General features: G+C 38.8%; 1 protein-coding gene across 10 annotated transcripts in view; it reads right to left on the reverse strand.

Moving 5' to 3' along the window:
• SLO2 (slowpoke 2) overlaps positions 1-9,245 on the reverse strand; it is a 388,893-nt gene extending 379,648 nt beyond the window's left edge. For 5 of the 10 annotated variants that reach the window (XM_083135590.1, XM_083135592.1, XM_083135594.1 and 2 more), the window contains exon 1: positions 9,167-9,245. The gene's annotated coding sequence lies outside the window, so the exon portion shown is untranslated. The remainder of the gene's footprint in view (positions 1-9,166) is intronic. The other 5 variants (XM_083135599.1, XM_083135593.1, XM_083135600.1 and 2 more) reach the window with 2 other exon arrangements.
• Positions 9,246-11,598: the final 2,353 nt, after the last annotated feature.

The raw sequence follows: 11,598 nt of genomic DNA on the forward strand, positions 1-11,598 counted from the left end.
GTCACAATGTCCGAGGCTAGGAGAGTTTTAATTCAAAAGTAAAATTTTGTTACCTCGAAATGGTATACTAAACGCAAGCTTTATGTTCATCTCGCGCGACATACACTGTAATGATGCACTCCGGAGCTTCATGATTGCGATACTCGAGACAAAGCAAATTCACTTTTTTTATTATTTTCGCGATATATTCGCATGAACTTTGCACTTTGATCTTGAAAAGCTATCACTGACACATTACCGCGTGCGACTATTGGAATGCAAGGGGTACGAGTCCAATTAGAGCGTACTTCGGGATCGGTGATGGGGGAACGTCAGTTAAGACCAACATGTTGAATTTCACTTGCCTGGACATCTGCTGGCACACTGGCTTGTCCTGCAACTTTAACTGGCATCGTGTACATTAAGCTTAAGTCGTGTGGACGAGTTCAGTGGCAAAATAGGGGTGACGACTGCAAGTAGAACGAAACTGGGAAGCAGAATGAGTGAAAATCATCTGCTGCTGCTAAAAAATATATGTTTCTAAATGTACTAACGTCACCTTAGTACAAAGCGATCGATAATTAACAGCCGAAAGCATCCAAACAAAATATTTGTTTGAAATCTACCTTTCCTTTCGGATTTCGATTCGTCCACTTGAGATAGTTCCGTTTTCCGATGTCCGATGTCAGGCTGTAAATGATCATTTTGTATGTTTTACTTCAGTTCGGAACAAAAATCTTAGCAAAAATTGTTTTAAGTTCACTTTACGCTCACATAGGTTAATCGGGTTTGGATATATAGTTTAAATTTCGACGGGAGAGAGAGCATAGTATTTTGAATTACGAGTAGAACAAAAAGCTTCATGGTTTCACAGATCTTGTGTTGAAATTTTATCTTTCCTGACGTCGTGATTCATACAGCTAGGTGTCTCCGGATTAGCCGACAGATTAATTCAGAGTTTATATTATTTCCAGCAGCAGCTTCAATAGTGAACTTTCCTTTCTACGATCCCATTTCTCCTACTCCACACTGAGATTTGTCTGCATATAATCTCACATTATTTGGCTGCTTTTATTAAAGAGTTTTCCAATTTTAAAAAAATAATTCCAGATTTCACTCTCTCCTTACCCTATCTGTTTGTCTGCTATGAAGTAAACTATGGAAACGTCAGCAATAGATTAATTCTTAACATGACATATTCAAAGCTATTCAAACTACACATATGAAATTCGGAGAGTTCAAACTGCTATGATTTATTAATTTAAGTTATATAGGATTAATTTGCAAAATGTAAACTATGTTTGTTTGATCATACATGGAGTGAATACACAAATATTATTACACTCAGCAAAATTTTGAATGCAAACGTAACAAAATATATATTCGTTGATCTAAAACAAACCGTTCCAGATAACGAAAATCTAATTATTGATGATATCCTCGTATGAAGATGCAGAAAACTGCAACTAGATTACCTGATCGTAAATGAATTAACATAACATGGTTACTGGAACAGATATTGCCTTCTCTGTTAAACGCAGAATGTTATTAAATGGATCCTCGTTTATAACTTCCTCCTTCCTGCTGTATTTCTCCATTACAAAAATCCTAGGTACACTACTTTTGACACCATTTGTTCCACCTACAAAGCGATCGATCATTTTGTATAGTCGATGCAAAGAGACCACGAAGATTGAACATCGAACGCTGCATTCGTGACATTAGGTCCGAGTTATTGCACCAAGTCATCGAAAATTGGGTTCATAAAATTCACTCGTGTGCAGGAAGTCGAGGTGGACACTTCAATCATGTGTTATTCAAAACATAATGAAATAAAATAAAAACTATTTCAGATTCAATCTAAAGGAGTTAAATCACAACTTCTTGGAGGCCTAAAGAACAGATACATTTCTTGAAATTATCCTTTCACTGTTCTTGCAATACGTCGATAGTGGAATTAGCACTGTGACATGTGGCACCGTCTTGTTGGAACCACATGTCCTCCAAATCAATTTAATCTAAATTTGGCCACAAGAAATCTGTTAACATCAATCGGTACCGCTCGCCAGTCACTGTAACTGCATGTCCTACCTCGTTTTAGAAAAAAACATGCAGACAAATATTTCATTATAAAATCATATTATTCTTATTGGAAAACTCTATAGTTGCGATATTATTTATAATTTAGTGTTAAATTCAACAATGTTATTTTACATCTGATGCTCATTTTCTTAAAAAACTGTACTAGAAGGAGGTAAATTCTCACAAATCCCACTTGTTATGAAGAACAGGAATGGCATGGATGAACTCAAAAAAATTTGAAGACTACAATTAGTTTAAATAAAATTGAATTCGCATACGGAGAGAGACTATTTATTATTGTTATAATAATAATAATTATTATTAAGGACGTTTTGTGGGGGTGAGGCTGTCATGTTGCCCACGGAGGGCGAGTTCAATCAGTTTCTTTGTGGGGACTTTCGCACAGATAAGCACATGGAAATGTCGTTACGTGTAAGACTCCTTTAACACTTAACGTAGGTTAAGGTATCCCGTGTTTGAACCCCGCCCTGCGCATGGGTGTTCTTTGTGAGTGTTCCTTCATCAGTTTCACTACACTATCAGTCCTCCTCATCTTCGCGATTAGTCAAAAGTGGCAGAAAAGCGAAGATAAATAAAGAAAAGCAAATGTAGGTATAGCCTGACAAGTTAAGTCCCGATATGCGCAGATCGCTGCGGAGCACTTCCAATTACGTCATCCTCCCCACCACTTTTCTACTCACTGGTCTGGCGTTGAGAGTACCAGTGGTGCCAACTCAGAAAAATTAAGCTAAAACAAATATGACAAACGATTTTCACTGTTTAGCGTGACGGTGCATGCAGGCTCGTATTATATCAGTGGTTCATTTAATTTAATCCGGCCTTTGAAAATGCGTGCGGTGCGCCGATCGTAAACTCTAGTATTACGCACGCACGTGCGTTAAGGTTTATAACGAAGAGAAACTACAGGGCGAATGACTTCATTTTCTGAATGCAACATCGAGCAGTGGCCTGTTTTTTTTTGTTTTTTTTTTAAAAAAACTAATGAGTTGGTGGTTCGTTTTTTTATCGTACAACAATCACTACGAGAAGGCAATCTGATAACACGCTTGCCTGTGTTCTTTTCTAAAGCATTGAAATGTTCATGCTCTTTACTCTTGGCTGCAAGATTCTTACTTGAAAGAGATGGACTTATGGACGAGCGTGTAGATGAACTGATAATTGGACTTGATGAAGCCGATTCAGACACGGACACAGATTCATCGGTAAACACAGACTCGGATGAGTGGGAGAGTGAAACTGAAGAAGGAGAACTGGAAAACAGTTAGAACATTTTTCTATCGTTTTATTTCATACATTTCTTATGCTGGTAAGAAATATCCCTAATATAACTTAATTCATTTAAGGCTTAAAGGGAAAATATCAAAATGTATTTAGAATTTAGCGTAATCAATAGGTAGCGTAGGTGAGGAAATACTAATTCATGCCTTTCACATTCAAATTTCGTTGAAAATTCTCAGACGATTCCACTACCAGCAGGTTGCAACACTGCGAACCAAAGTCGCCGCAGACAATGGAGTGGGGAGATGTGAGGTGAGGTGCGCAAACAATGGATTGCAGCGTCTTGTTTTTAAACTTGTCAAGTTATATATGCCTACTGGAATACTCCTTCACATGGCTATCCTTGCACAGTATACAATCCCGCCTAACCCCAACGTAGGTTGGGTTGCCTGCGCGTAAGTTCTGGATTTGACTTATGCCAGTGGTTGCACTTGTTCTTCACTATCTAGACATACCAGCTTACTTTGATTTGATTTTTGTTATTTAGCGATGCTTTTCTGTCACTTTTGGCTAATCGCGACGGTGAAGATGAGAACCATAGGTTGAAATTCATGAAGGGGACACAACACCCAGGTCGCGATTCGTTACCCCTGGCGTCGTAGCGTGCAAACCACTTCGCCACGAAGGTGCTTCGAAAATGACGAAAAATGCAAAAATAAATAAATATGTCCAAATAATTGCTTCTATATTGTGATGTGCATTTTTATATATTTCAGCTTCAATTTTTTTTTAAAAAAATGAAGATGCAAAACCATCAAATAATTCTCTGAATGTTAGGACAATGGTTTTACATTAGCATACAATGCAGGGCTCTGTAGAGTCGTTGCTAAGAGCAACGGATTTGTAGTAAAATCACAGGTCTGTCGTATGTTCGATTCTCACCACCAGTAAAATAAATTTCACCTGAAGACGAGAGAAGAGGTGCTCTCTGGAAAATTAGTGTTAGAGTAAATATATTTTAAAGCAGTAGACAATGGATAATCGTTTTAACATGCAATGTTAATTGTAAATCAAATACCTTGCCCTAGCAACGAGTAGATATGAAGCTATGGATTATTACCACAAGGTAAGAAAAATCTTTCACTGCATATACAAGAGGAGACACGGGATCCAATGCCGACCCCAATCGTGGGGTCCTGGTTGAACTCCCGGTGGTGTCAGAGGAAATACCAAGCTCTGACGTCCTCATAACCTCAAATCGGACGTTGCGTATCTTCAAACAGAACACAACGAAATGGACACTGTCCTCGTGCCAAGTGTACCTTGAACTCATCCCCTCTCTTCCCTTACCAAACCCATTCCAACTCCTTGTTTCAATCAGATGGCATATTGCCTTCAGCTCGCATCGACCCGCCAAAGTGTTTCTGTAGATCAATACATCTTCGCTATTCCCACCAAATCAATCTTGATCTTGCATTATTAAACGCACTCCTTTCCTTCAATCGAGGTGCCCTGCTGTCGGCCTTGTATTGCTCGCAGCGAGTTCGTATGTGTACTCTCTCTGTTTCCCCTCCCTCTGAATGTATGTATGCATGCATGCATTCATATGTGTGTGTGTGTATATATATATATATATATATATATATATATATATATATATATATATATCACCTACGCACAAACACTCCTCCGCAAATACCATCGGTAAAAGTATAGAGTTTCGCGTTAACGTGCATGGCAATCTGGCCATTGATTCTCTCACCCACGATAAGCTACGTTGGTGCGATTATTTGCAAACGCACACATACAAATTCGCCTTCAATTCCCATTCATTTCCTTTTTTTTCTTCAACGGTGCGTGTCCGATTGACGCTGTTTTGATATCAGCGTCTTTCCGTTGCTAGGCGACCGCTATGTCCTTCTTGGACATAGGGCATCTGCTGAGTTCAGCGCTGTGTCGCTTGCTGCGGTGTAGGCGCGGCAGAATTCATAGTAGAGTACGGCTCGTGTCCATGGTGGGGTGCGTCAGCAGTAAGGCTATTTGCATAGTTCCTCACAAGCAGTGAAACGCGTTGATAATTTGCTGCGATGGCTATTGATTTGAGATTTTTTGGAGATTTGTCGACACGAGACAGACGAGTATACAAACTAGATGAGACATTTACTTTCTCTCCTATAGTCTCTAGCAAAGAATGTAAAGTGTACAAAAATTTCGCACAAGCATTGCTATACGACTTGTTCATACAAACCAAAGAATAGGACTGTGCAACATTTCGATATATCGAAATCGAGTCCATATTATTAAAACATCGGGAGTGTCGACATACTGATATCGATGATACCAACGTTAATATCGATTCTGTCGACATCAAAGATTAGCCGTGACGGTAAGAATGGATCATTGTTGGAACTGAACCGGTAGAAACAGTTTCACACTCAGTGCCTTCTAAAAATAAATAATTTCCCTAACACCGTTTTATGTGCAGAGACTCAATAAGACTTATGAATCAAATCAAATTTGGATTCGAACCTCATTCCTGTAAATCGCTAAATTAATCGGTACGCGAATATATCTCGCTGAAGCTTAACTTATTTGTTTACTAAAATTGACCAGATTTATGATAAAATAACTTCAAATATTTTCTTGTTATTTGTGATGTGCAGACATTTGAAACTGTCCAAGAACAACAACAACAACAAAAATATTTCAAATTGACATATACAAATTTCTGAGATTAAACACTAACTGTGTACACTTTTATCTAAAACAATTTTCAAAGGCATTAAAACATCCACGTGGCTCGAAATTTTTCATTTGAAAGGTGAGGTGGCTAATATTGTCGTCATGTAATAAAGGGTTCCCGAATTCGATTCCAAGCAGTAGCACATTGATAGTTAGGATAATTTAACTGTTGGTCCACTCCCGATTAGCCTAAACGGACTTAAAACAATCCCTGACAAACATTTGACAGTATGTAAACAGAAACACGGCCACGAATGTTGGGGAAGGGCTTACTTTTAGCAGGTAATCCTGGGCACGCCTTTATACACAAAGAGAACGACTGTTCGACCACGTAAGACGCTCCTAGCTCAAGTTGTAGTCAAAAGAGAAATTGAAATAGGTAGAAAAGAAGCTACGCTGTGGGTTTCAGATTAATATTAAGTTTGTTTGCGTTCGGATGCTTACTATCTCTCACTTTTAATTATGGCGACGTTGCTACGTAAATTTCAATGTTATGGCAGCAGCATGCAACACTGCTTCCCCGTCTACGTCCCACCCATATTATAGCAATGGACGTGTCCTGTTGGCACACGCGCAATTGTGCCGTTGGTCGCGCCTAACGTAGACGGACTCTAATATCAGTAAATTTGTGAAGCAAGATTGATTTGCATGTGAATTTAGGATTGATAATCACATCTATATCTGCGAGTTTTGCTAGATATTAATTACCTCAAGGTTGTTTCAGTTATATCCGAAATAAATCAAGTACGGTATAAAAATTACCAAATTTCAAGACAATATAAGGGTATATAGACAATACAAAATGCACACCTGTATAGAAAGATGAAGACAAAGGTACAAAGTCAGTGTTGATGTACCTGAACGAAATAAGCAAAGACCTTACTCAGGATGAGGATAATGAAGATTTTCAGTAATATTTCTGGTGTAAAAGTGCCAATTATGTAGTTAGTTAATTAGCGAAATCTGTTAAAATCTTATGTAGTACCACCTAGTGGTCATACAGGTACTATTTTCGAAAGCACCAAAAATAATATAGTATCACTTGTCGCACATCCATACTCGGCTTGCTTCTTACTTTCATGCACGAGCTGACAACTAGAAGAATACCAGATCTAACATATGACACTTATATTCATTATTATTATTATTATTATTCCGGTTGCGAGTATGGTATTTATTACTCCAGAAATGGAGGACCCTATTTTATCTAACTACGTAACGCATTTTTGCATTAATTTAAGCCCGTTTGCAGAGACATCAATCGAGGAATACACACGATGATGAAATCTAAAAAGTCGGTAATGCATAGGTATAGAGTGTAACACAGATTTCATGTAAATATGTTCGAGATGAATTCTACGTATAATCTCAAAAGATAAATTCCATTGATCGGAATGGCCAGAGATGATGTGTGTAGAAAATGCACACGTTCAAAAGTAATACGAACAGGGAAGGACAACAGTGCAAAAGAAGACATACAGGGATTGTCCAATCAGGACATGGCAAATTAAGAAGTGTGCCTCCTCGTTGGCGTAGTGGTAACGTTATCGCATTGTAATCAAGGGATCCCGGGTTCTGTACCCTGTGGAGGTACATATTAGTTAGGATATCACTTTAAAAATCTGTAGGCCCTGTCTTGATTAGCCTGTCTGTGCAGAAGGTGGAATTAAAAAAAAAACTCAATGAAACAGATTAAGAAATATAGCGGTGGAGAAAATATTCTGACAGAAGAATTTAAATATTCTGACAGAGAAGAAGTTAAATATTCTGACAGAGAAGAATTTATCTTAAAAAAAGAGAAATAATATTAGAAATATAAATGGCATGCGCGTGTTGCATTTAAATTTACGAGGTTCGTTGCTCTGAATTCCTCGTCTACGACTGCCTTTGTATGGTTTGCTGCCAAATACTGCTCGTTCACCTCTTACCAATAGCATATTCACACGGTCCTAAACTCATTGCACTTGTGGGGAAAATAAATTCTACGCAATAGAACGACAATGTGCTAGGTTGTCAGACATTTTATCATTTGCTTTGTGCATGCGTGCGTGTTGTTTCCTAACGAAACTGATAACTGACTATGATTGCCTTCACATGCATAAAAGAAAACCTCCGACAGAATTTACAACCTGTCTCCTCGTAGCGATTTGCAATAACTGTCATGCGCAGATTCTCAGCGTTTTTATTGGTCGTAAACATATTCATGTTCTTTTACACACACAATATTAATTAAATTAATATTTCGTGGCACTTTGACACCTTATAATTTCTCACAAATATTTTCCCCAGAGTAAAATGTACTAAATGTGCATCAGCTCTGGTTGATTTATGAAGGCTACTACTGTTCTTGGAATTCAAAATTCTAAGGGTGAGTCAACGGCAACCCTATAGACATCCTACCTACACTCAAAAACCGCTTTCGTACGATTCAGACTAATAGTTATAATTTAAATCACACAATATCATCGCAAACGATTTACATTTAGACACAAAAATAGCGGACAAGAGGAAACACTGGGTTCATATCTCTCCACAGAGAAAGTCAAATGACTAGGAGTGGGGGACATTCTCGGCAGCCTCGGTGGCAAAGTGGTTAGCGTAGAGCTCCACTGGGCCAAAGGGTGCTAGGTTAGAAGAGTGGATATTTCATTAAGTTTATTTTCCCATCCATCCCCATCGTTGCGATAGCTAGAATTGCGACATAACAAAACTACCAATACAAAAAAGGAACTCTCTCAGTTATAAACGACCAGTTACGATTCTAAGGTAAGATAATTTTCGTGATCTCTGAGGTTAGCGTGATGAAGGTCTGGTGTTCGAATCCCAGGCGACATATCACTATTTACCTACGCAGAAGCTTAATTGCCATTCAAACAATCACATCGTCACGGTTATTCTTGTAGTAAAAGCACGAAACGTTCAACTTCCTAACATGAGAACCGTGCGTGCATTCACGGTAAGTGTGTGCAACCCAATAATTAAAATTATGCCAAGAACTAGTGAACAATTCCACACATTGCAACGTTTTACAGAGAGTATGTCTCATAACCTAAGAGCGCTAGGCTCTCTACGTAAGGAAACATTACCGCTACGTAAATTATTACGTTACGCTAGATGTACGTACCTTCAACCAAATCTGTCATTTCAAACAAAGAAAAATACTTTGTTCTCCGCTAAAGAAATAAAACAAGAACTTCCCCTGCCAATATCCAGGCTAACTGATTCTGTCTCACACAACAAAAACACTGGAAGTTCTCTTCGGGCAAGCTGGTGTCGCGTGGCTACAGAACACTCGTCGTCCTGGCAACAGGCGGGGACTACACCGATTGGTTCCCTTCCTCCGCAATCTCCAGTGTTCACTCCCTCCATTTTCTTCGCGGCCAGTCTGTCCGTCGGTCCGCACGCTGGGGAAAAGGATCGTCCCTGTCGTGTCGAATTCCGTCCAAACCTGCTTGCAAGGGGGAAGGAGTTCGCGTACGTTAATGCCAATTTACTTGGGAAATCAATTCCTGTACAAATTGAAGGGGAAGCGGGGAGATTACGTAAGATGTAGGAAAATCTTTCTCTGACGGGGGAAAAAAACGAAGGGATGGACTTTGGAAGGACAATTGCTGTTAAGTAATTTATTAGATCACGCACACACACACACACACACACACACACAAACCCCATTTCCTCTGTCTTTGTAGCAAACCTTTAGTTTTCCTAATACGCAAAAGCAACCAACGCAAAAAGGCCTTTGAATTACTTTAAGTGGTATGGAATTCTGAAGAGGGCTTCCATATTGCAAACTTCTGCAACTTGCAAGCAAAGTACAATTACACGAATTGCTTAGTTTTGAGTTGGTTTACCGATTTTATTATTTATTTTACTACGATATTCTGACACTTTTAGTTAATTGCAAAGATGACCGATTGATTGATTCAGTTGGTGTTTAAAGTCTACTTTATGCACAGTAAGGCTAATCGGGACTGCACCTACAGTTTAGATTAGGATCCGAACCACTATGTGCCTCCACCGGGCATCGAACCGGAAACGCCTTGATTACAAGGTGACGACGCCAACGGGGTGGCATGAAGGGACATTGAAAAGAGCACCCATACAGAGGCCTGGATTTGAACACGAGACACCTGGCGTTGTAGTGCGCTGTGCTAACCACTCCGCCACGAAGATCGGCGGTCAGCTTTGAGAAACTTTATCATAAAACATACTGAAACTTATACGCTCAATTCCACTTTGGTACGCACATGCGTTACGCACACGAAAGCAGCATTGGCTCCATAATATTGATATTTCCCGTAAACATTTTGGAAAAAAAAAACACCAAAAATCTCGCATTTACTGTTTCGCACAGTCTACGTTTAGTCACGGGCAAAAGTGCTTCGCATGTAGCCACTAAGAGAAACTTTCTCCCCCTAATCCCCGCATTATGAGCACACGCTTAATCCACGGAAACAATATTTTCTCCATTCATTGTGGACGCCTCTTCTGAATGTGGAAAAGGTTTCAATTTGGGTTCAAACTAAGCTAAATGTTTCGTCATATCTTCACCTACAGATCGTTTCTGTTCTATTAATCTTTGCAAACGTTCCTATTACTTACGTCATCTTATTCTTAGTAGATCCAAACATATTTAGTACCGTAAAGTGGGGTGACTTCGGACAGTTTTTGGACGTTTTGTACGGTAATATTCACAATTATACTTGTATCTGCACAAAATGTAATAATTATATGTATCACAGTTTTAGAAACAATCACGAAGTGTTAAAACTATATTACACCCAAAAATACATTTTAAAATATTTTTTTATTTTGGCGAAGTCACCACTCAATGGTAAGTGGCTTCGTACACATTGTGGTTTTCATATAGTCAGATGTATGCTGCATGTATGAGGTGTCTTCGGATCTATTTTATGATTTTTTTTAAATAAGCAATGTTTTGAACCGTGTATTTTTACATGAACTACACTTTTTACATCTTAACACACACTGTAGTACTTAAATTTACATCAATGTTTACATAAAATTATTCAAACAGAAAAAGTACAACTATTATAATTCGACATCTTTTTAATTTACTTTTTCATACATTGAGCACATTTATATTGCTTCTTAGAAAATTTGGCACTTGTAACTATGACATTCGACCCAATCTTCTCCGTTCTTGCTTGTTGACGACAATCTTCCACAATGAAGACACTCGGTGTCATCAGAATCACTGGTTTCAGACGATTCCTCTGCTAACGACAATTCTCTAGTGTCTGTATTATCTGAATCCTGTTGTGATGAAGACTGGAAGCTACACGTAACGCTTTCCCGGGTTCGATATTGATACGTTTTCCTCGTCTCTGGGACTCTGGAGCCTTGTCATTTCGAACATCTCGAAGCATTTCGACAAATGTATCAGTCCAGCGTTGTTCATTCTCATTTTCTGTGAGACCGGGATTGAAATCTGGAACCCTCTTTAAAACTTGCTGCCGATAAAATAGTTTTAATAGGAACGTCCTCTCAACTTATTTTTATATGTCCTTGGCATGTCCGAAGTCACCGCACAAT

Source organism: Lepisma saccharinum, chromosome 14, assembly GCF_977018435.1.
Source record: "Lepisma saccharinum chromosome 14, izLepSacc3.1, whole genome shotgun sequence".
Taxonomy (NCBI): domain Eukaryota; kingdom Metazoa; phylum Arthropoda; class Insecta; order Zygentoma; family Lepismatidae; genus Lepisma; species Lepisma saccharinum.